This window comes from Microcebus murinus, chromosome X, assembly GCF_040939455.1.
Source record: "Microcebus murinus isolate Inina chromosome X, M.murinus_Inina_mat1.0, whole genome shotgun sequence".
Lineage (NCBI taxonomy): Eukaryota > Metazoa > Chordata > Mammalia > Primates > Cheirogaleidae > Microcebus > Microcebus murinus.
Genome location: NC_134136.1, coordinates 61634981 through 61660617, shown reverse-complemented (window position 1 = coordinate 61660617; position 25637 = coordinate 61634981). Strand labels below are relative to the sequence as shown.

At 43.3% G+C, this 25637-nt stretch overlaps 1 long non-coding RNA gene across 3 annotated transcripts; it reads right to left on the bottom strand.

Moving 5' to 3' along the window:
- Positions 1–420: 420 nt before the first annotated feature.
- On the bottom strand, positions 421–9019 carry LOC142865822 (uncharacterized). 3 transcript variants are annotated; one of them, XR_012915924.1, is made up of 4 exons: positions 8923–9019; positions 6238–6330; positions 5760–5871; positions 421–5314 (listed from the first exon to the last, which is right to left on the bottom strand). It is a non-coding gene; the product is annotated as an uncharacterized LOC142865822 (long non-coding RNA). The 3 variants fall into 3 exon arrangements; XR_012915923.1 differs by having other exon boundaries at positions 5760–6330; XR_012915922.1 differs by having other exon boundaries at positions 5760–9019.
- Positions 9020–25637: the final 16618 nt, after the last annotated feature.

The following is a 25637-nucleotide window of genomic DNA, read 5'->3' as shown; positions in this document are numbered from 1 at the left end:
TTGGAGGACCAAGATTTTAGGCAGGCAGGCGTGGGAATGAACTGCCTACTCACTCTTCCAGTTTTGGTCCTCATGACTTCTGATCTGTGTCCTGTAGAAACTACTGCTCACTCTACTTCTGCCTTACCCTTTTGTGATCAGGAGATGCTCCTGTCACCCACACAATATCCAAATATGGATTTGTGTTCTTAAGATCACCTTGTATAAGGAGGTATCAGATCACTTACTACGTTTCTTACCGTAACAATGGGAGAACTTAAGTCTTGGCCTGGAAACCCTTAACCTTGTCACAAACCCCCTCAACTCAAGGTCCCAGAGTATGGATCTCATATATTTCACCCTGTACATGGTAGGACGCACATGGAAGAGACATGATTCATTGATCATGATTTCCTTCTTTTGAATAATAAAACATATACATGGGAGAAACGCATTTTATTGTAAGAACACAAGGACCTTACAAAATGCAAGACCAAATCAGCAAACAATTTCTTAGGAAAAGAAAAGAGAATTAGTCAGCATAATTTAACAGGTGGTTTGTAAAATGCATTCTCTGCCAATAAAAATGGCATTAAGAAGACATAGCAGACAATAAGTCATGGTGCCTGAACCAGTGACAAAGTAAAAAGGGAAATGAAAGTTTACACCTCCCTGTTGAGAAAAGAAAACTTACCTTTCCCTTTTCTTAGAGAATATCCCTTAGAAAATTGACAACTGTGAAGTTCTCCATGTACTTCTCTAAAATTTCGTAAACATTTTGAAAAATCAAATATGCCTCTGCCAAATTCACAATCAAGAATGGACGAGAACCTGACAGTAACATATTTGGACTGCGTGAGAGCTCGGTACACAGGGGACACCTTAAGCAGCTGAACCCAGAAACTCATCAGGGTGGGACTGCAAAATAGGCAAATGCACAGCACAGGCAGCACCTAAGGCTCCCTATAGTTACAGGAGAAAACCCTGGAATACAAAGGAGATGAGAGAATACAGTGCACCAGGAAGGATACAGAAGTACCAACAAAGGCAACAGCACATCCAGCCTAGTACTCCTTCTACCTGTTGCACTATGCAACAATGTAAGAGAGTGAAGCCCCACCTATGTCTGTGGCCATTTTTCACCCATCTAGGGCAGTGCATAGAGGAGGGGACACAGCCCAGATGTCAACAACACCAAAACACCCAATGACTGGGAAAGGGAAAATAAGGACCTGCCCCCATCATAAATATATCAACTTCCCAAGGCACATATTTTCCCCCATCACCTCCATGAAGGTACATTCTTGTCTGTGGTTCCCCAGCTATGCCGAACCACACCTGCTGCAAGGGAGGGGAAGGGGCACAGGAGGCAGGTGCCTCCTTAAACGCTATTGCCCATCACCATATTCACCCCAAACTCCCATGTCCTCCAAACTCTCTATATTCTCCTCATGCCCAGGAGACTCCTGACATTCCTTCTAGGACCCTGGAATACCCTGAAATAGGGACACCACGGAGCCCTCCCCTCCTCACATTGCACCTCCCTCCTGTCCTTTAACGGCCTCAGTGGCTGTAGTACTACACAAGATGCATGAATCCCTCACTGAGCTGTCTAGGACAGTCTTGAGGGTTCAGGCAACTTCTCGTGCCTATGTAAACACCCCTCTGAGAAGAGCAAAGTGACTGATGGGTTAGACCACAAAGTGGTGACAGCTTACATCAGAAGACTTGGAAACGTGGCAACTTTAGCTGAAAGGGATGTGCCCCTTTCAGCATGACCAATAAGACAGGTTAAGCTGCCATCTGGACACCTAACATAACTCGGAAGGTTCCATGACACCAGGCTCAAGGGGAGACATGCAAGAGGATCCCAACATCACCAGCTTCATATACTGTTCAGTGGCGGAACACATGTGAATTTTCTTTCCCACCAACGTGCAGAGTATGATCAACGGAAGAGTGTAGGAAGCTAATAGAGAAATGCTTGGCCAAAACGCCAACTTCATTCCCACTCTCTGAAACAGGAGTGCTCACCACCCTTGGGCCACCCTTGCTGTGCATAGTGCAACCCCTTGTGTTCAGCACATTAGCGTAGGAGGACATAGCCTGACCACTGGCCCTCACCTGTGTCTCCACTGGATTCAAAATTCTACTTGCTACAGATACTGCTGGTGAAGCTGTCTCATTCCTGTAGGAATTTACACAAGGCTTTGGAGCCAATGGAGTGGGAAGGAGAAGGAGAGGTCAAGTAAATTCCGAGGAACTACCAGCAACAGCAGTTCATTTTCATAAGTGTATGCTAATGAACACATCCCACTATTAGCAAGAAAGACTCAGTGGCAAGGTCCACTTTCATTGGTCTCTGCTGGTGAACACAGCTCACTATCAGCATGAAAGACTCAGTGGTGAGGCCATCCAAGGGAGAAACGTCCCCCAGAAACAACCACAGGTGCCTCTCAGAAGACTCCCACAGATTAATCTATGATGATACCATATAATAACACGTTCCTCCAAGCCCTTTGCCATAGGCTAAGGAAGTGCACCTAATGAGCCAGAAATTGCTAAGCACTAACTAACAGGGAAGTTCAGAATTCACATTCATAATGGAAAGCCAAGTTCTGCCCCCTTAATAAAGTCTCATCTTTGCCCAAGAGCCAGACTTTCCCAAGTAACACTCAACAATACCTTCTGGTGCAGTGCCAGTCATGGGGAAGGGGCCAGAGACACTCCCTCGAACACACAAAGCCTCTGAGAACATCCCCGCCAGAGTCCCTGAGATTCCACCTCTCCCAGCAGCTCTGCCCAGTGCCACTGTTCCAGCACTTTACCACCTAGAGTCAATAGGCCCCCGATAGAGCAACCATATGCAATGTGTCATTCCATCTTTCCTGATCACAGAAGTCTCTACCCCTGTCTCACCCTTGAAGCACTATAATTCTTCCCATCAAATCACAGATCATCAAAATGGCTGGGGATTTAGCCATGAAATCTATTAGTTGAAGGTGAATTGCCCTGGATTTTGAGGACCATTGACATCAGCACATATTTCTACTGCTACAAAAACACCCAGTGTGACCTCTGGATATCCACATGGACCAGAATGGACAAGAGACGGAGACTGGGGCAATTATTATTTTTTATGCACCAAAAACATTCTTAAAAGTTCTCACAGCCTGTGAATAACACCATGGGATTCAGAACCATCTGAAGCTGGATCTTATTCCTCCTCCTAAAGGATCCTGCCTTTGTTACCATGGCAAGGTTCTGTAATCATTAATGTACTCTGTAAAATGGGAATAATAGTACATTTAACTCATGGTTTTTAGAGGATGAGGTGAGAACCTAATGAACTGAGCACATTGTTGGTTCTAGTTACCTTTCCATCAGTGATAGCCCTCCTTATTTCATTTGGATTCATCACCACTACCATCAACATCATTGCCACAACCATCAACATCATTTCCAGTAGCCCAAGGTGCTTCTCAAAACGACCAGTGTTGTCCCAGTTACATGACTGGACATGCCAAACAGGGAACCAGTCCTACAGGAAATACAATCAGTTGCATTGTTCTCCATGCCTAATGCCTACACCTGTGCCTGTGCCTTATGTTCAAGCATAGACACTTAGGCACCAGGAAGACAAGAGTTGGTATTTAAGGTGGGAGATCCAGGCCTTTAATTCTCAGGGCTAACATTGTGCCTGTAAGGTAACAAACAGTATCAAAGGCTTTTTCAAATTTCTCGGTGCGAAACCAGAAATTTACTTCATAAACAGTCCTGACAAGGGTCAGAACCTATAAAACAGGCACTGTCAGGGAAAAGCCTCACTGCAAATCATACAAAATGGTCACAGTGAGTTAAGTGAACAAATAAAGATTTCAGTAGATTAAATTTCATTATATTCTCCTGAAATCGCTCAGCTTTATACATGACCACATAGGAACTGTGTAATCTGAAAAGTCATTTCACAACCAGATGAAAAGTGAGCACATCAGCCCTTATGTATGTTGTATCCTTTCATAAAATAGTAGCAAAATCAACTCTCTCCCTCTACTTAAATAATCTACAGAGTTTCAGTCAAAGGCCTTGCCTTGTAGTGGCCAAAATAATCCACGCTCTTCCTAGCACTCATATAAGAAACAGGCATGAGAAAGCACTTTGAGGCAAATTGGAGTGTGATATGAAATACTGCACACCAAGAATTTACAGCACATTACCACTAGTGAGCAGATACTCAATGAATACATACCAGAAAAAGATAAGTGACAAGGCTGTCCTAGGAATGAACTCCTGGGAAAGGTCCAGAGAACCAGGTCTCAACTTAAATTCTGAGGAGGTCCACCTTTTCTTTCATCGAGGACTTGGAACCCTGGGACTTCCAGCAATTAGGTAGACACCCTTTTGGCATCCTCTACCTTGAGTATGCTGCTTCCATGCTATTACTTCGTGCACCTATGCACCAAGGCACGCATTTCAGTCTTCCCCAAAGTCTTCCCCACTCACAAAAAACAAGAAGACCAAAGATGGCGGTGACATTTCAGAGGCAGAAGGCACAACATGTTCAAGTGTAACACGGAGGAAGCATCACAGTTACCTCAAGTTTCACAAGGGCTTTTGACTAAGAAATAAGCCATCCTTACATGGGTTGGGGTAAAGTTCTTCCATGGATCTCACGCCTCAATTTTACATTGGGTGGAAAATAAAAATGACTGTCATCTTCGAAGGATTAAAAGTAAGTTAACCAATGACAGTGACAAGTCAAAAGTTTATGAATGACAATGTACTGAGTAAAGGATAGACACTTTAGGGTCTCTTTCCCAAGAAATGTGGAATTTGACCTAAGGTGAGCGAACTTCAGGTTGTGTGATGCCACCTTCTCCACAAAACGTGTGCCAATAGAAAACTACAGGACCCACAAGGACCCATTCAGACTAAAGCTTGAAAGTCACCATAGGAACATCTTAGGATAGTGCATATTTCCAATTAGCACGTTAATTCCCTCTGTCACATTGTCAAATGTCTTCACCCACATTTCAATTAATAAATCACCACACACAAAAGAAATGACTTTACATAGGCCAAGAAAGAGAGACATCTCTGGCACTGCCAGTTAGCAGGCCCCCTCCAGCCTGCACTATTGACAAATGGTAAAGAGTCCCGATGAAAGTGAGGCCTGAGCCCTGGCAGCCTCCATGCGCAGTGTCTGAGTTGGCCAGAACAGAAAGTTGCTCAGGAGAAGGAAAAGCCTGAAGTCCTGGGTTGCCTCTTTCTTCACAGCACGGTTGATGAGGTCGGGTTTCCAGAGAGATTCCGCCCCTGAGGAAGCTTGCTGGCCCTGGGAAACAACACAAACATTTAAATGATATTGTAGCAAACTCTAAAGAGCTTGTACAGGGGTAGGGGAGCAGTGGTAGGGAGGGGGTTAAACGGAGCACCCTAATGTTTTTCTCCAACATGTGGAGTCAGGAAATGGGATACTACTTCCTTGGGCACCTCTTTTGGACTCAGGTACTGGAGACAGTGAATGAGACATGAGGTGTGCTCCCAGTAATGTCTGCAAAGCAAAGAAATGGCCAGGAAGCAAGAATGGGTGAAGATTTGAAGGCGTACTGACTTATGCATTACTTTGATTGTTACTGTCTGTCTCCAAGTCTCTTCTGAAATAAATGCCCTCCCCTCCATGGTGGAGGCAGACAGACAGACTACCATTCTCCACCAGACACTTGGCCCACAGGTCCCAAGCCTCCCCTTTTGCATAGATAAAGATGGCGTTCTATTACCTTCAGATCGATTTTTGAACCTGAAGTTAAAAGGCATCTGAGCAGCATCCCACATTCCCTCCATTCCTGGAGTTGACTTTTGACCACCCACTCGAGTACATCCTGCTATTGCCTGTTAGTGCAAAAGATTCCAAATAGGATCAAAACATCAAGACTTTGAAGATAAAATGCCAAGTTCTGTTATGGTTTTGGAAACCATAACATTCAAATAAATTCAAGCTTGCTGCAATGGGACACTGACAGTAAGCAGAGGAACACCACTAATGCCTGGAAAAAGATGTCAATATCTAGGAGAGTCTCAATCATGACATCAATAAGCAGCACCCATGGACAGACCTTAACACCAATGGCAATTCCTTGCCTGGAGACCCAGGACATTGGCTTCAATGCCTTCCTAAATGATGGTACAGGTGAGACCAGATTGGTGCTGCCCTCTACCCAACACCTGTCATCTCACACGAGAGACGGTTGTTCTTACCTGGCTGGATGCTCTGGACAGTTAGTTCCAGTTCCACACTAGTCACGGTACAAGCTCCCATGCTGACCAGTCCCAGATTTTCCACCACAGGTCCTGAAGGAGATGGCAATTGTACAGATCTGCAAGACTAGCACCACTGGGGGCACACACATGGCAGCTCATAATGTAGGTAGGGCGCTGGAGGGGGCGTCCTATTACCCTTATAAAGAAGAGCTACTGAAAGTACCTAGTGGGGACTGAGTACACAATTATTCAGCCCATGCCAGGTAGGCCAAATTCACAAAAGGCAATATAACTCAGAGATTGCAGGAACTGTGCCACAACACAAGGTAATAGTGCCTTTCAGAGGCTCCACTGCTCCATTGAAAGGGAACCACAGGTCATGGGGTAATCAGTCAATAGCAGTAGCCCATTCCACCCAATTCTTGTCCTCCCCAGGCTAGGCCTTGACCATTCATTTCTCTTTACCTTGTGGGCATATAAAAAACACATGAATCATTTTTTTTCTATGAAAGAACACCTGGAAATGATACCAACGCTACATTTAAAGAAAAACAGTATATTAAATACATCATTGTGCTTCAGAAGCAAAACTGTCAACGTCACCTGCAACTGCCATTTACTCCCAGATTACTGAAAGCACTCAATCTGTGACTTTCTTCATTCATAAATGGGAAATTCCCCATTATGTTTAAAGGAAACTTATGCAAAAGCCTCAGGACAGAATTGGATTAAATAACATGATATTGAGCAGGCAATTCATGTGGGAATTGAAATTCCCAACAATGTGCAGAGGTGACAGGCGACCAGTACTTCCGGACATTCACTGCCATAAAAGAAGTGGCAGCTTAGTCCATATGTGCGGTTTGATCTAGAAAATGCCACAAATCTTGCTTCATTTGGGTACATTGATGAAATAAGATAACACAAGGACTAAAATCTCAACCAATCCAGTGATATTAAAGCAATTTCATGGTGAAATCAAGTCAAACTTCAGGTAGCCGGCAACGTGAGGCCGGAACTGTCGTAAAGCAAGACGCACAAAACCCATGAAAACGTTATTTTTCTTATTTGTGCATTTAAAAGAACGAAAATGTGTTTACCCATGCTTCGGATGAGGGTCAGGACCGCAGTTAATTTAATACAATGCTAAAAAACACATTTATCCAAAGTAAAACCCAATCCTATAAAACAGCCATGAACGATGGTTAAGGGCATTCACTGTCATAAAATATCAAGCACGGGGCCCATTGATGACGTTCTGCATTTACCAATCCACCCTGGTCAACAACATTTTCCTTAAAGTACATTTATGGATCCGCTAAGAGAGGGTACAAGAACAGAAACATAAAGTACATTTGTAGAGAGATAACAACACTACATTATTTTTAATTATATCATGGAAGATATTACGATAGAAAACAAAAGGCAATCAATCATTCAGACATTAATTTACTCTCTATCAACACAAAACCTTTTAAAGTCTCTTATGAAGAGCCCTGGGACCAAGAGTCAATTGAATGAGAGAAGAGGAGGAACAGGTAAAATTAAATGCAAAACCAGGCCCAATTTATCTGAAAGAAAGTGGCTGATTGGCAGCCATATCACGTGATTTAAAATGTCACCTGCTTAGCCAGATGAATCACCTCACAACATGCACTCTGAAAATACTCTCATTTGAGAAATATTTATGCAACAAAGCCAAAAGAAATTTAACCAAATTTAAATGATTGCAATGTCATGAAAAAAACCCAAGTCAGTATACCAGAAAGTAAAACAATAAATAGGATCCCTGGGGGCTTCATTCCCTTCAGGGACTTAAAGGTATAAGCTCTTGCCAACCCGAGTGCTCCTTTCCATATCCTTAAAGTGTCAAACCGCCAAGCATTTTAAGGGGTGCTTTTGGCTGAATACAGTGATATTGAATACACAAGTGCATTATACAAAAGTGCAAAACAGAGTTCAAGGACCACGGCCAGGCGATTCCCTGGGTTTAGTGAACAAGCTGGAAGTCCATTGCCCCATTTCACGTAGAAATATTCAAAACGCTTTTTTTTCTCTTGTGAACACAACATATGAAGGAGACGAATTCTGAACTTGAACCATAACAGACTACATTAAACATATAATTATGTTAAATGAGAGACTAAACTGGCCACAAAGACAGCTAACTGGGATCGGCTGTCACAACCTCCCCTCAGGAGGTAACTTCCACCCTTGTCACCTCTAAAGCAACAGAGATATGAAAACCGAATGGCGAAAGGTGGCAAAATAAAAACTTTAAAGAAATAAGTGTTGATAATATCTACCCAAGAACAGTATAAAATAAAGGCAAACTCAGGGGCCAGGGACCAACAGCCTCCTTTCGCGATGCGGCTGAGAGCTGCTCGTCGATCACATCAGCGTTTCCTCATTTTTAAATTCAAAACACCACAAAACCTTAGGATCCAGAGGGAGCAGGGGTGCCCATGACCAACATTTAAACAAACAAAATGATCGCAAACACTCATCACGTTGTTCCATCAAGCACAACACTGGGCCGGACGTGACTAGGGAGCTTCCCTGTCAACAATCCATTGGCCCATCACACACATCCCTTAAATATGTCACAACACATCAGAAACCCGATTCGATCAGGATCACCACAAAACTCCGTAATTAAGAAATAAAACCAAGTAAACTTACATTTTCTGATCCCGGAAGGCGGGTGCCGCCATATTCCCACATATCCTCGGGAAACTGTCCACGGAAGCCCCACAGGACAATCCAGACTTTAATGGTATCTACCTGGTCACGTGGTACGGATGCCTGGACACCCAGTCTAAGGCCCCGCCTACAAACAACTTCATTGGAGGGTCTGAATTGATTGACAAGGAACCCAACATTCAGCTCCAGGTTTACAAGGGAAAACTCAACCAATACCTAAAGGCCCAGCTAAATAACTCAGGCCTTTCTGATACTTTAGCTTATATAACTGTGCTCATCTCTCCATATCCAGTTCTCTTTCCCAGGCCTCTGTACATACCATATTCCCTGTTTCCTGGCATTTCTGATTTTGGAAATCTGGCTCACCCAGTTTTTCTAGGCCCACTTCAATTGCCCTCTCCTCCAGGAAGCTTTTCATGCTTTTACTCTTTCCACTGCCAGGTAGAAGGGAGTTGTTCTTTGCCTTTAAGTGGGCACATGGAGAGATATAGAGGGTGGGAGGAAGAAGAATTATATGGTCCTTGGGATCTGAAAGCAATGGGCTGAGCAAGATGTCAGGGACCCAAGGTTTGGTTTTGCGATTTTATCAATGCCTTTGAGGTTTCCATAATTGTGCTATGGCCAGGGGAAGCCATCCACAGGTAAATCATAGCAGCCTCCCAGGATTAATCACAACACTGAACGCAAACAACTCTTCTGGATTTGATGCCTTTCCCTGTCTTTCTCTCTCTCAATATTTTGTCCCACTCTTCCAGCTTCAAGCATAAGCTGTCTCTCCTCTGACAAACATGACTGACTTCATGTTTCCATACACAGACACTAGAAGATGGATTTCTTCTGTTGTAGGATGAATGATTAAGTGCTTCCAGATTTCATTTGCCAAGGTCACTGGCTTCATGAGTACTGGAGGTAGGACTGGACCCTGCCCCTTTTGAAGAGGCCATCTGCTGAGCTGCTCTCAATATGTGAGTCAGTATAAACAGAAAAGTCCAACTCTCACCAAGTATTGCCTGAATTTCAATGTTGAATTCATCTGTGCCCAAGGTGGAAGGTGAAACACAGAGTTACTTGGCCATGTTAGTGGACTTTGAGTCACTTGGGCAGCACCACTGGGAATGGCACTCTAACGACATAACCGTCCCATCTGCAGAAAAGATTATTTTGAGTGGGAAAGGTGAAGCTGCACGGCGTGCCTATGCAATGTTTCATGATGTTGCCCTACCCAGCCTGGACTCTCACAAGGAAAACTAGCTGGAAAGATGGACTCACTGTCCTCCAAGTACACGTCTGAAAAAACAGAAGAATCAGATTGGTTAAAATCACTTCCCAACTATGCTTTAGGAAAGTGTGACAATACACACAGATACTCGATTGTTGTGTATTGCCACTTACATCGGGGTAATGATTCAGCTGTCTGTCTCTGGTGTCTTACCTTCCTAAACCATTGTTTAGATGTGAGTAGAGGCTGGTGGAGTGGGAGGAATGAGGAGAGATGTTGTTCAAAGGCTAGAAAATTCCAGTGTGACAGAGATCATCTGTTTTTGAGATCTTTCCCACAAAAAAGTAGTATGTGAAGTAAAGGATATTTCAATTTACATGCACAATCATTCTACAACATTTAATACATCAAATCATCACGTTTTTCCCACATCAATATATACAATTATTATATCTGACTTTTTTTTCTTTTTTCATAAAAGGAGAGAACTAGTTTCTCTTAGAGGTAACTTATCCTCTACAGTCTTGCTGCTCCTTTAGAAGCTCAGGGAATGTTTTTTAGTGAGCTTTCCAGACATAGAGTTGGGGATAAGACTCTGGCAAAGATCCGGAGGGACATGGAGTGTTTCTACACTTTGTCCAGCAATCAGTGAAGGGATGAATCTGGGAACTTAAGCCGCATGGGATGTGGAGTGAAGGAAGAACCAGGTCGTGGGTGTGAATCCCACGTTCAGGAATTCCCACCTCATTGCTCACTGTTGGTGATGCTTTTCCCTCTGGCTGCACTCTGCAGCTGGAAACATGGCTGGCCTCTCTTGATGCCTGGACACTGCCCAGGTCCTGTTTCTCAGTGCACTTGTGTCTCCACAGTCTATGCTCACAGTCACTCTGCTCCTATCCATACTTCATCTCATTCTCATAGGCTGTACTGAAAAAATTATCTATGACTTCTTATCCACCTTGCACCACAGAGAGTAGTTGAGTGTATGGGTTCCACATAGGCTGCTTGCTTTCTTGTCACAGCTCTTCCTCCTACCACCTGTGTATATTTCAGGGTTGTTTTTCTTCTCTGTTTCCGTGTCAGTAAAATGATGGTACAGTCTCTCAGTCTGTTCAGGCTGTTTTAAAAAAATATCTTCCACTGGGTAATTCAGAAAAGACAGGAGTTTATTGCTAACAGTTCTGGAGGCTGCAGTTCTCGAAGTGCAAGAGGCACGAGCAGGTTTGGTGTCTAACCAGGGCCTCTTCCTTCTTCATGTCACCCTTTGTGTTCCCACACATATTGTAAGGGGAAAGAAGGCTCCCACAGCCTCTTTTATAAGGGAGGCCACTAGTCCCATTCATGAGGGCAGAGCCTCGTCACCTAATCACCTCCCAAAGGCCCTACATATAAAACCTTCACTCTGGGGACTAACTTGCATCATAAAAATTGTGGGGGTACACCAACATTGAAATCACTGTAGAGACCAATAAGGATTATGTTTTTGGACTGCCTTGGCATTCAGCAACCAGAATAAATCCTGGAAGATATTAAACCTTCCTGTAAAGTTAGCTATGATTGTTTATATAACATTTTGCTGCATGTCTCTGGTCAAATATCATCTCCTTCCTTGAGCTGTTCTGTGCTGGTCAGGTCTGTATTAGTCTCCTTTTTCTAATTCCTTTTAGCCGAAACATTCATAACACACAACCCACCTCCTACAACACATTGTTCACTTTGCCAATAGTTTTCATCTCAACTTCGTCACTTTCATCTGTGCTAATATCTCTGTATTAATCAACATGTTACATCTGATCCTAATTCTTCATGTATGCATCTCATCTCCTAAGTTTACTACAAGTTTCCCTCTGGGCCACTGTTATGGTTGTGATATTTGTCTCCTCCAATACTCATTTGGAATTTAGCCCCGAAAGGTGCAGTATTAGGGGAATATTTAAGTTCTATTGGATCATGAGGCCCAGCCCTCATGAGTGGGTCGATCCCCTCATGAAAGGGGAACTGGTGGCTTCATATAAAGTAAAAGAGAGCCTGCACTAGCACATGGCAGGCTCAGCCCCCTGGATGTGTTGTACTCTGTGCCGCCTTCGAAATCTGCTGAGAGTACTCAACAGGAAAGAACTCTCAGCAGATGCAGCCCCTTAACCTTGGACTTCCCAGTCTCCACAACTGCAAGAAAGAAATTTCTTTTCTTTCTACATTACCCAGTTTCAGGGGCTCTATTATAGGCAACAGAAAAGAGACTCATACTGGCTCCTAAGCAGCTTATTCCTTTCTGATATAATTTAGCTCAATGCAGAGCAGGTTTCCTCAGGCAATCCCATACGTACATAAGCAGGTACTGAAATAGAAGCTTTCATTGGGCCATCACAAGAAATATCTTCTCCTGAGGAATTCACAAGGAACCTGTTCACTCATTGGTTTTGCTAGATCCTGCAGAATGTAGGTGTGCTCTTGTAGCTCAGTTAGTCCTCCTGTTCCCAAGTGAATAGGGTGTGTGGAGTGGCTTATGTCTCCCTCCCCCATGTTTCTTGCAGTCAGTGAGCTCCCAAGTTGCTGGAGAGTTTTTCAAAGCTCACAAGCCCAAAAGCTGCTGGCACCGGTGAACTGGGAGCTTCATGAGGGTGAAGGACCAAGAGTCTGGTGCCTTCAGTTCATTTCCCCTCAACACAGACCTGAGCCGAGACAGCAGGTGCCATATTGCTTTTCCACTCACCATACATATTAATCCTTCCCAGGGGGCCTCAGCCCCTCAGTTTTTATCTCACTGGTTCTCACATAAAAATTTCCCAACTCCAGCCCAGCTTGCGGAAACCGAAGGATACATGCATGACTCGATAATCTGGTCATTCTAGGTGGGCTGCCTTCAGGAGAGAGGGACAGAGATGACCAAGTGCTAGCTTTCTTCTACTCAGACCCTTTTACTCCCCTTCCACTGCCCCAGTGGATGCTGCTGAGAGACAAGTGAACCAGGGTTCACTGGAACTGTTTCTCCTCTCTGTTGTTGCAACCACCACAACAGGCCTTCCACAGAGAGTGGGGCTCAAACCTTCCCAGACTCCCTTACCCTTAACCTACTGTTGCGGCCCAGCCAAGTTCATTGCCTGCTGCGCAAGAAGAAGCCAGTATACTGAGTCGGCAGGTTTTATGGAAGAGAAAGGTCTGTATTCTAGATAGCACTAAGTGGGTAGATGGGAGAAATCTCAAATCCGCCTCCCCAAGATTTTGGGAGACAGGGATTTTAACAAAAGTTTGGCCGGAAAGGGATTAGGCAATTAGGGTTGTTAATTGAGGCAAAATCATAGGGATGTAGAAATCATCCTCTTGTGTTTTTTCAGCCCCTGGAGTCTCAATTCTAGGTGAGTCAGTTTCTTGGTATGGGCTGCAGGTCCTGGTGGGTCAGTCAATCAACTGGAATAGGGGCTTGGAAGGTATCTTAAATACTACCCTTAGGTTTGGAAAAGGTGATGTTATCTATGGAGAAAGTTAAGAATCTTTATGACCACTAACTGCATGGCTCCAGATTGGCAATTATAGAGGTGCAAACAGAGGGACGGTAACTAAATTTATCATTATTTTTGGCGAAGCATTTACCACAGTTCTTGGCTTGTACCCCATATTGACGTGCGGTTTCACTACCTGTAGCTACTGAGAGAAACAACCGAGCCACCAAGCCGAAGCTTCCTCAGGGAATGGGGCTGAGACCTTCCTTCTAGAGGTCCTGCAGCAGACTGAGGGGAGCTCAGACTGTGATCTCCCTTCCCGCTGGCCCTCCTTGGTGCCAGTTGCCCTGCAACAGCATCACTGTGGTGCATGTCCCGAGGCAGAGGGACATCAAAGCTACTTGGGGACCCTGTGGGCAGCTAGAGACCAGAACGCTTCTCCCTGGCATGGTCAGGGATTGATCTTTGGGGACCTGGTACAGGCCCACAGCCCAGATACCATTCCGAGGTCTGAATCACATTGCTCAGGGGCAAGGAAGAGAGATTTGTGATTGGGTGAGGCCACTACAGCCCTTCCCTGTGGCTTAGCCTGAATGCTGGGAGCAGACCTTTGACCCCAGCTGAAACAGATACTCGCCAGCTTTTGTAGAGCCTGAGGGCAAGCTCTCCCAACCCAGCCTGCCCTGCCACACTCCCCTACCCACCTCTGCTGTGCCAGAGAATAAGAACTCAGCTGAAGTTCCAGTCCAGTGTCCCACCTGGAAGCACCTGGGGCAATCCAATGCTTCTCCGGAGGGAATAGAGCTGGTCACAGGTTCTAAACACTACACTGCAGGTTGTTCCTTCTCGCAAGGGCCGCCTACTGGCAGGGAGGTCAATTTGCACAGGCCTTTACAGCATTTACTGACTCAACCCATAGAGTGTGGTTGGTTCTCACCCACAAGAACCACCCACTGTCTCAGAGATTAAACTGGGTGTGCCATTGTCTAAGAAAAAGAAAATGGAAAAATAAGAAACAAAAATTGCTCCAGATGAGAAGGAATCACTGAAAGATATCCAGATAAATAAGAAATCATGGTAGAAAGTCATCCCCCAAAGAAGAGAATAACTCCCTACCAATTGATGTTCACATCAGTGGACATTAGATTGAATAAAGCTCCTATCTCAAGTACAGACTTTATTCCTAGATATTGGCTGCTGCCCCTTTATGAGTTCCTGTTCTAAGTATTGGCTCATATTTCATATACAGACAGCAGACAGTGGTAGATGGACAACAAAGGCCACAGCAATTCCTCCCATCCCTCGAGGCCAGGTCCTTTGCACTGTGACCTTGCCACTCCTTCCTTCAAGAGGTGGGGTCTGTTTCCCATCCCCATAAATCTCGGCTGGCCTTTGATTTCTTTTGACCTCCGATGCAGGAGACACCGTGGGAGATCTGAGCCTATTCAAGAAGTCTCTGAGGCTTTCACTTTTGTTCTTTTTAAACCTAGGTCAAGAAGGCTGGGAGCCTAAATTTCCTGGTAGCCTGAAAATCATAGAGGCCCCTGAGCCATATAGCAACCAGAGTTCAAGGTGAGGCAAGACGGGATTTTTTTTCTTTTTTCTTTTTGTTTTTTCCAAAGCAACCCTGCCTGGCAAACACTGACTTGTACGTGACTCTCACACACTTGCCCAATGGCTCCGGACCCTGGCACTCTAGGGTCCTACATTGCTGGCAGCTGGGCAGTGACTCTGAGTTTTCCAGGAGGGCAGAGAAAAGCTCCTGAAGCCCATGTTCATACACGCGGTCCACAAGCCCCCATCGGGGCAGCAGGGCGTGGGGATGGGTCTGTGCCCTCTACAACACATCTGCCAGGTTGCCTGTTGCCATTTTCTGGATTCTTGCTCCATGGAAAAGCTATCTTGCCTGTCCACGCTCACCACCACTCTGTTGTATAAAGGCATCCTGAGTAGACAGGGCTGAGAGGGAGGAAAGAATACACATGGTGGTTTACCCAGGTCCTGCTCTCCCTGAACTGCACCATGGAACTCACATCCTACCAGAGGCAGCCCTGTCCATTTTGGCCCATGAGACCCCATCTGCTCTGTCTTGTGGCTGCCGTCAGTGTCACATCTCACTCATGCTTCACGGTCTGCTGCCTATGGTTACAGGTACACAGATTTCTACATGTTACGGTGTCATTCAGATGGCATGAAGAAGACATGTCTCAAATGAAAGGGTGAGGACAAATGAATGCGCTGGGGCTGTGTTTTCTCTCCTCATACAACTACTTTCATTGCTGTTGCTATCAAGCTGCACTGCCGGTAAATTGGTTCAACCAAATAGGGACCTGTTTGGCACTATCTACTAAAGCTAAACGTAAGCATCCTCTGTGATACAACTATTGTAATTCCAATTTCGTTACCAACAGAAATATATTCAGCAAAAGATACACATATGCAAGAAGTGACCATCATGGAGCAAGGGAAGAAAGAGACAGATGAGTTAGGGGGCTTAGAATAATCCAGGAGAACTGTAAAGGTGGTTTGGACAGGAGTCATAACAGTAGAGGAGCAGGAAAGTGGTCTGATTCTGGTTGTGTGTTGAAGGTACAGCTGAATACTTGCTGATGCAGTTAATGTGGGGCATGAAACAAACAGGATTCAAGGATGACAGCAAGAGAAGGAAAGAGTTTCTGTGTACCAAGATGAGGGAGACAGAAGAAGAGCGGATTTGGGAGATTAAAAGATAAAAGTCTGAATAAATAAATCCTTCACGATTACTTAATCATTTTATTAATTTAATAAAGCAGGGCTGGGCTCAATGGCTCATGCCTCTAATCCCAGCACTTTATGAGGCCAAGGCTGGAGGATCTCTTGAGGCTGGCAGTTCAAGATTAGCCTGGGCAACATAGCAACACCCCATCTCTACTAAAATATGAAAAGTAGCTGAGTGAGTTGGTGAACACCTGTAGTCCCAGCTACTCAGGAGGATGAGGTGGGAGGGTCGCTTGAGCCCAGGAATTATAGGCTATAGTGAGCTATGACTGTGCCACTGCACTCCAGCCTGGGCCATAGAGCCAGACCCCAGTCTCCAAAAAAAAAAAAACAAAAAAAAAAAAACCAATAAAACTGTGAAACTAAGCTTCCTGTAAATGTTCCAGTTGATGATGTATATAGCATGTATATATAGATATAAAGAATTTAGTAAGAGTTCTACTTAAAATCAAAACTCTAAACCTATTAATCAATTATACACACACACACATATATATATATATATATATGTTGTTTTTTTTTTGAGATAGAGCCTCACATTGTTGCCCAGCCTAGAGTGCCATAGCATCAGCCTAGCTCTCAGCAACGTCAAACTCCTGGGCTCAAGCAATCTTCCTGTCTCATCCTGCGAAGTGCCTGAGAATACAGGCATGTCCCACCATGCTTGGCTAATTTTTTGTATATATTTTAAGTTGGCCAATTAATTTCTTTCTATTTTTGGTAGAGACGGGGTCTCACTCTTACTCAGGCTGTTTTTGAACTCCTGACCTTGAGTGATCCTCTCGCCTAAACCAAGCGCTACGTAGTACTAAACCAAGCACTACGACGTGCTGCTCCAATGAACATATTCTGGAAATGAGGTACTAAATCCTTGAGTATCTCCTGTGGACACCATAGACAGACAGCTAAGGTAACACTGGACAGCTCAAAGTATCACCGTGTTTGGCTACTACATGAAAGTGCCCATCAGGGGAACTTTGTTTCCCGTTATCTCAACCTGGATCTGTTGCACAGTGTTCTGTGGTCGCCCACAAATGTTTAATGTGGACCCCAGTGTGAACCGGGTACACCATTTCTCCAAAGCAGGACACGGTAGACTCAATGATCCCATAGGTCCTTATGATATTCATAGACTCCCCTCCTCTATGTAGAATAATAATAGACATTCTTTCATATTGAAGTTAACCCACCAAATAAACAACCCCCTACATCTAGAATGAAAATTACATACATCTTGAAATTGATACAGGAAATTGAGATAAGATATTGCCACTTGTCCTCCAGATGAGGGTACCCCTATAAACAGGCTTCGTCAAGCATCAGAACAGAGTTTATGAGAGACTCTTCCTAACACCCCGAGGGATATATAATAATATAACCATTAGTAAAAACAACAGAGTAACACAACATGTCAAATGAGTGAGTCAGGTGCTAACGCTATACATGAGTTTGCCTGTTTCAAGTCTCTGTCCCGGTCGGAAACAAAAAAGAGAAAGAGACTCTATCAAGTGTCTCTAACAGGTCATTAAAACTGTCAAAAATAAAACCATGGGTCCATCATACCATAGTAAAGAGGTGTCCCATGGAAGAAGAGGACCCAAGCACCAAGTAGAGGGGCCAGCCTTTAGGCAATCTAAAGTATCTGCTTTTAATAAGGGAAAACATTAAAAAAGTTGATATTTTTACTAACTTTCTTTGATTATTTGTTTTGTCTCTAGGATAGAGGGACAACACCTTAGTGAAGATTTCCCTAGGCTATTGTGTCTTCTGTCGATCTACCTACTGCTGGCTTGTCGTCCTAAACCTGGTTCACTGCAAGTATTTCTGAAGTTACAAAAGCTGGTCTGTCAGATCACCTACAGGGTGCAACCAATAGTTCTATACTCAGAGGTCCATGTTTCTTTCTAACCCAGCCCTGTATCAGACATTGATTGTATATAAGGCGACAGTCCATTTTGCCTCCTTAGTCCTCACTGTTGCAATTATTGTTGATGACTGTTTTTTGCTGGTATTCTATTGCCATACATATATTGCCAAAGCGTTACAGTATAAACCTTCCATCTAAAATATCACCCCAATTCTACAGAAAATAACTCAAATATTACATTGCCCCCCCTTCCTATAAATATGGAAGGGTGAAATTGATGGGGGCGGGAGGAATATGTACCAGAGAATGGCCTGAAAAAACAGCAAAAATGTATTCTATCTATTTAAAACCTCACTCACTCTTGGGGAACTAAAACCTGCATCTCTGTCCCAAGCCAGTGGTCTGGAGGGGCAGTGTCCTTTGTTCTTTGTGCTACAGGAGATGGCTCAACACAACTGTCTGAGTGGAGGTTCTGGGATTGTCTTCAGCAGAAATGGGACTGACACGAGATGATCAGAATCATCGACTGTAGTTGAACAGAAATGGTCTGAAACTGAAAACCTCCCTGTGAAAACTCTGCATTTATGCCTATTATTAGGATGATGGCATTTTAAACGGGAGTCTCCATCCTCCTCATTTTCCAGCAAATTAATAAACTCCTCTTTCTTTCTCCTGAAATCACTTGTCTTCATTCTGTTGATGCAGCCTCAGGGACAAGTGCCGAGCTTCCAGTAGCAATACTTTCTTGCGGAAAGAGTTATTTCTCTTCGATAATGGTGATGTTTGAGTTTCCTTGCCAGCCTTAGTGCTAGTTGATTTAAAAAAAAAAAACCAAATTTCTTCCCTCTTAGGGCTAAACAAACTGCCTCCCACGATCTGGCCTTTGCCGACCTCTGCAACCTCACTCTCCTACCACTGCCCCCAGCACCAGCCACAGTGACCACCTGCAGTTTGTCACATGAATCAAGTCCATGTCATTCTTTGTGCTTGTTGCTCTCTGTGTTTGCAGTATCCTTGCACAGACTTTGCTTGGCTGGATACTTTCCCTGGCATCCCCACACCTCCCCCTTTCCCTCCTTGCCAGCCCATGCTCGTGGCACTTCCCACCATCTGATGTTTTCCTGTTTGCTCACGAACTGGAATGGAACAGAACAGCTCAAGGAAGGAAATGATATTTGACCATAGACCAGCAAAATGTTAGAAAAACAATCACAGCTAACATTACCAGACCATTTAATACTCTCCAGGATTTCTTGCAGTTGCTGAATGTCGTGGCAGTCCAATAAGATACTTCCTTCTTATTGGTCTCTGCTGTGATTTCAATGTTGGTGTACCCCCACAATTTTTATGATGCAAGTTAGTCCCCACAGTGAAGGTACTAAGCGAAGTATCCCAAGAATGGAAAAACAAGCACCACATATATTCACCAGCAAACTGGTATTAACTGAGTAGCACCTAAGTGGACACATAGGTACTACAGTAATAGGGTATTGGGGAGGGAGAAGAGGAGAGGGGGGCGGGTATATACATACATGATGAGTGAGATGTGCCCCATCTGAGATATGGTCATGCTGGAAACTCAGACTTGTGGAGGGAGGGGGGAAAGGGCATTTATTGAAACCTTAAAATCTGTACCCCCATAATATGCCAAAATAAAAAAAGAAAAAATTCAAAAAAAAGTGGTAGGGCCTTTGGGAGGTGATTAGGTGACGAGGGCTCTACCCTCATGAACGGGACTAGTGGCCTCCCTTATAAAAGAGGCTTGTGGGAGCCTTCTATCCCCTTACAATATGTGAGGACACACAAAGGCTGACATGAAGAAGGAAGAGGCCCTTATGAGACAGCAAACCTGCTAGTGCCTCTTGCACTTCCAGAACTGCAGCCTCCAGAACTGTGAGCAATATAATCCTGTCTTTTCTGAATTACCCAGTGGGAGATATTTTTGTAAAACACCATGAACAGACTTAGAGACTGTACCATCATTTTACTGAAAAGGAAACAGAGGAGAAAAACCACCCTGAAAAATACACAAGTGGTAGGAGGAAGAGCTGTGACATGAATGCAAGCAGCCTACGTGGAACCCATACACTTAACCACTCTCTGTGGTGCAAGGTGGATAAGAAGTCATAGATAATTATTTCAGGCAGCCTATGGACATGAGATGAAGTATGGATGGGAGCAGAGTGACTGTGAGCATAGACTGTGGAGACACAAGTGCACTGAGAGGCAGGACCTGGGCAGTGTCCTGGCATCAAGAGAGGCCAGCCATGTTTCCAGCTGCAGAGTGCAGCCAGAGGGAAAAGCCTCAGCAACACGTGAGCAATGAGGTGGGAATTCCCGGGCGTGAAATTCACACCAATCGCCTGGTTCGTCCTTCTCTTCCCTTCCCATGCTGCTTAAGTTCCCAGATTCATCCCTTCACTGATATCTGGACAAAGAGTAGAACCACTCCCTGCCCTTCTGGATCTTTGACAAAGTCTTATCCCCAAGCCCCATGTCTCGAAAAGCTCACTAATAAACATTCTCTGAGCTTCTAAAGGAGCAGCAATATTGTAGAGGATAAGTTACCTCTAAGGGAAAATTGTTCCTTTTTTCAAAAAAAAAGTAAGTCAGATATAATAATTGTATATATTTATAAGACAAAATGTGATTATTTGATGTATTACATGCTGTAGAATGATTAAATCAAGTAAATTGACATATCCTTTACTTCAAATACTACTTTCTTGTGGGGAAGATCTCAAAAACAGATGATCTCTGTCACACTGGAATTTTCTAGCCTATGAACAACATCTCTCCTTAATCCTCCCACTACACCAGCCTCTAGTCACTTCCAAACAATAGTTTAGGAAGCTAAGAAACCAGAGACAGACAGCTGAATCATTACCACCATGTACGTGGCAATACACAACAATCAAGCTAACTGTGTGTATTGTCTCACTTTCCTAAAGCATAGTTGGGAAGTGATTTTAACCAATCTGATTCTGCTGTTTCTTCAGACTTGTACTTGGAGGACAGTGAGTCCATCTTTCCCAGCTAGTGTTTCCTGTGATAGTCCAGGCTGGGTAGGGCAACATCATGAACTATTGCAAATGCACGCCTTACAGCTTCACCTTTCCCACTCAAAATAATCTTTTCTGCAGGTGGGATGGTTATGTCGTTAGAGTGCCAATCCCGGTAGTGCTGCCCAAGCCACTCAAAGTCCAACTAACATGGCCCAGTAACTCTGTGTTTCCCCTTCCACCTTGGGCACAGATGAATTCAAAATTGAAATTTAGTCAACCCTTGGTGAGAGTTGGACGTTTCTATTTATACTGACTCGCATATTGAGAGCAGCTCAGCAGAGGCCTGTTGAAAAAGGGGAGGGTCCAGTCCTACCTCCAGTACTCATGAAGCCAGTAACCTTGGCAAATGAGATCTGAAACTGCTTTATCATTCATCCTATAGCATAAGAAATTAGTCTTCTAGAATCTGTGCATGGAAACATGAAGTCAGTCATGTCATCAGAGAAGAGACAGCTTATGCCTGAAGCTGGAAGGGTGGGACAAAATATTGAGAGAGAGAAAGACAGGGAAAGGCATGAAATCCAGGAGAGTTGTTTGCGTTCAGTGTTGTGATTAATCCTGGGAGGCTGCTATGATTTACCTTGTGGATGGCTTCCTCTGGCCATAGCACAATTATGGAAACCTCAACTGCATTGATAAAATCGCAAAGATAAACCTTGGGTCCCTGACATCTTCCTCATCCCACTGCTTTCAGATCCCAAGGACCATATAATTCTTCTTCCTCCCACCCTCTATATCTGTCCATGTGCCCACTTAAAAGAAAAAACAACTTCTACCTGGCAGGGTAAGGAGTAAAAGCATGGAAGGCTTCCTGGAGGAGAGGGCAATTGAAGTGGGCGTAGAGAAACTGGGTGAGCCTGATTTCCAAAGTCAGAAATGCCAGGAAGGGGGTGGAGCAAGATGGCAGATGAGAAACACTGCCAGACAGAGTGTCTCTGCAGAAAAGACAGATTCTAGCAGAAATTAGAAAAAAGAAGCAAGAAGACGAGCATACAGCGGACGAGGGATGGAAGGAGGGGAACCTGAAACACCGGGAGACTCCACAGGAGGAGTCTAGTTCTTCTCATCAGCTCATGGGACATTCTCTAAGATGGACCATATCCTAGGACACAAAGTAAATCTCAAGAAATTTAAAAAAATAGAAATCATACCATGTACCTTCTCAGATCACAGTGGAATAAAAGTAGAAATCAACCCTAGCAGAAACTCACATTTCTACACAAAAACGTGGAAATTAAACAACCTCCTACTAAATGATTACTTCATAAATGAAGAAATCAAGACAGAAATAAAACAATTCTATGAAGAAAACGACAATGGAGAGACAAGTTATCAACTCCTCTCGGACACAGCTAAAGCAGTTCTGAGAGGAAAGTTTATCTCCATAAATGCCTATAACCAAAAGACAAGAAGATCACAAATAGACAATCTAATGAAACGACTCAAGGAGCTGGAAAAAGAAGAACAGACCAACCCCAAACCTAGAAGAAGAAGTGAAATCAACAAGATTAAATCAGAACTAAACAAAATTGAAAACAGGGAAGCTCTTCAGGAGTTTAATAAAACAAAAAGTTGGTTCTTTGAAAAAATAAACAAAATTGACACACCATTGGCTAAGCTAACGAAAAACAGAAAAGAGAAATCTCTAATAAGCTCCATCAGGAATAAAAAAGGAGATATCACAACTGATCCCAAAGAGATACAAGATACAATTTATGAATACTACAAAAATCTTTATACACACAAACTGGAAAATGTGGAGGAAATGGACAAATTTCTAGAAACACACAGCCTCCCTAGGCTCAACCAGGAAGAAATAGATTCCCTGAACAGAACAATCTCAACAGCTGAAATAGAAACAGCAATTAAAAATCTCCCTAAAAAGAAAAGTCCCGGTCCAGATGGCTTCACACCCGAATTTTACCACACATACAAAGAAGAACTAGTACCTATCTTGCAGAAACTTTTCCACAACATCGAGAAGAACGGAAACCTCCCCGACACCTTTTATGAAGCGAATATTACTCTGATACCAAAACCAGGAAAGGATGCAACAAAAAAGAAAACTACAGACCAATATCCCTAATGAATATAGATGCAAAAATTTTCAACAAAATCTTAGCTAAGTGAATTCAGACACTTATCAAAAAAATAATCCACCACGACCAAGTGGGCTTCATCCCAGGGATGCAGGGATGGTTCAACATACATAAATCTATATGCAATTCACCACATAAACAGCAGCAAAAACAAAGACCACATGATTCTTTCAATAGATGCAGAAAAAGCTTCTGACAAAATTCAACACCCTTTCATGATATGAACACTTAAGAAAATAGGCATAGAAGGGACATACCTAAAAATGATACAAGCCATATATGACAGACCCATAGCCAACATCATACTGAATGGGGAAAAATTGAAATCATTCCCACTTAGAACTGGAACCAGACAAGGCTGCCCACTATCTCCACTTCTGTTCAACATAGTGCTGGAAGTCTTAGCTACAGCAATCAGACAGGAAAATGGAATCAAAGGTATCCAAATAGGGGCAGAAGAGATCAAACTTTTACTGTTTGCTGATGATATGATATTGTATCTAGAAAACCCCAAGGATTCAACCAAGAAACTCCTGGAACTGATCAATGAATTTAGTAAAGTCTCAGGATACAAAATCAATACACAGAAATCAGAGGCATTCATATACGCCAACAACAATCTAATTGAGAACCAAATCAAAGACTCAATTCCCTTCACAATAGCAACAAAGAAATTAAAGTACCTAGGAATATACTTAACCAAGGACGTAAAAGACCTCTACAGGGAGAACTATGAAACACTGAGGAAGGAAATAGTAGAGGATGTAATCAGATGGAAATCCATACCATGCTCTTGGATCGGTAGACTCAATATCATCAAAATGTCTATACTACCCAAACTGATCTACAGATTCAATGCAATACCTATTAAAATCCCATCAGCATTCTTCACAGATATAGAAAAAAATAATTTTACACTTGTATGGAACCAAAGAAGACCCCAAATATCAAGAGCAATTCTAGGCAACAAAAACAAAATGGGAGGCATTAATATGCCACATATCAAACTATACTACAAAGCTGTAGTAATTAAATCAATCTGGTATTGGCACAAAAATAGGAATATTGACCAGTGGAACAGATGTGAAAATCCTGATATAAAACCATCCTCATATAGCCATCTAATCTTTGACAAAGCAGACAAAAATATATGCTGGGGAAAGAATCCCATTTCAATAAATGGTGCTGGGAAAACTGGATAGCCACCTGTAGAAGGCTAAAACAGGACCCACACCTTTCACCTCTCACAAAAATCAACTCACGCTGGATAACAGACTTAAACCTAAGGTATGAAACTATTAGAACTCTAGAGGAAAAAGTTGGAAACACTGTCCTAGACATCGGCCTGGGCAAAGAGTTTATGAAGAAGTCCCCAAAGGCAGTCACAGCAGCAACAAAAATAACTAAATGGGACATGATCAAACTACAAAGCTTCTGCACAGCCAAAGAAATAGTCATGAAAGTAAACAGACAACCTACAGAATGGGAGAAAATTTTTGCATCCTATGCATCCGATAAAGGATTGATAACTAGAATATACTTAGAACTCACAAAAATTAGGAAGAAAAAACCAAATAACCCCATTAAAAAGTGGGCAAAGACTTGAACAGAAACTTTTCTAAAGAAGACAGAAAAATGCCCAACAAACATATGAAAAAATGCTCAACATCTCTAATCATCAGGGAAATGCAAATCAAAACCACAATGAGATATCACTTAACCCCAGTGAGAATGGCCTTTATCAAAAAATCTCCAAACAATAAATGCTGGCGTGGTTGCGGAGAGAGAGGAACACTCCTACACTGCTGGTGGGACTGCAAACTAGTTCAACCTCTGTGGAAAGCAATATGGAGATATCTTAAAGCGATACGAGTGATTCTACCATTTGATCCAGCAATCCCATTGCTGGGCATCTATCCAAAAGATCCAATGACACTCTACAAAAAAGACACCTGCACTCGAATGTTTATAGCAGCACAATTCATAATTGCAAGGCTGTGGAAACAGCCCAAGTGTCCATCAATCCAAGAATGGATTAATAAAATGTTGTATATGTATACCATGGAGTACTATTCAGCTCTAAGAAACAATGGTGACATAGCACATCTTATATTTTCCTGGTTAGAGCTGGAACCCATACTATTAAGTGAAGTTTCCCAAGAATGGAAAAACAAGCACCACATATACTCACCAGCAAATTGGTATTAACTGAACAGCAAAGTGGTCACATAGGTACTACAGTAATAG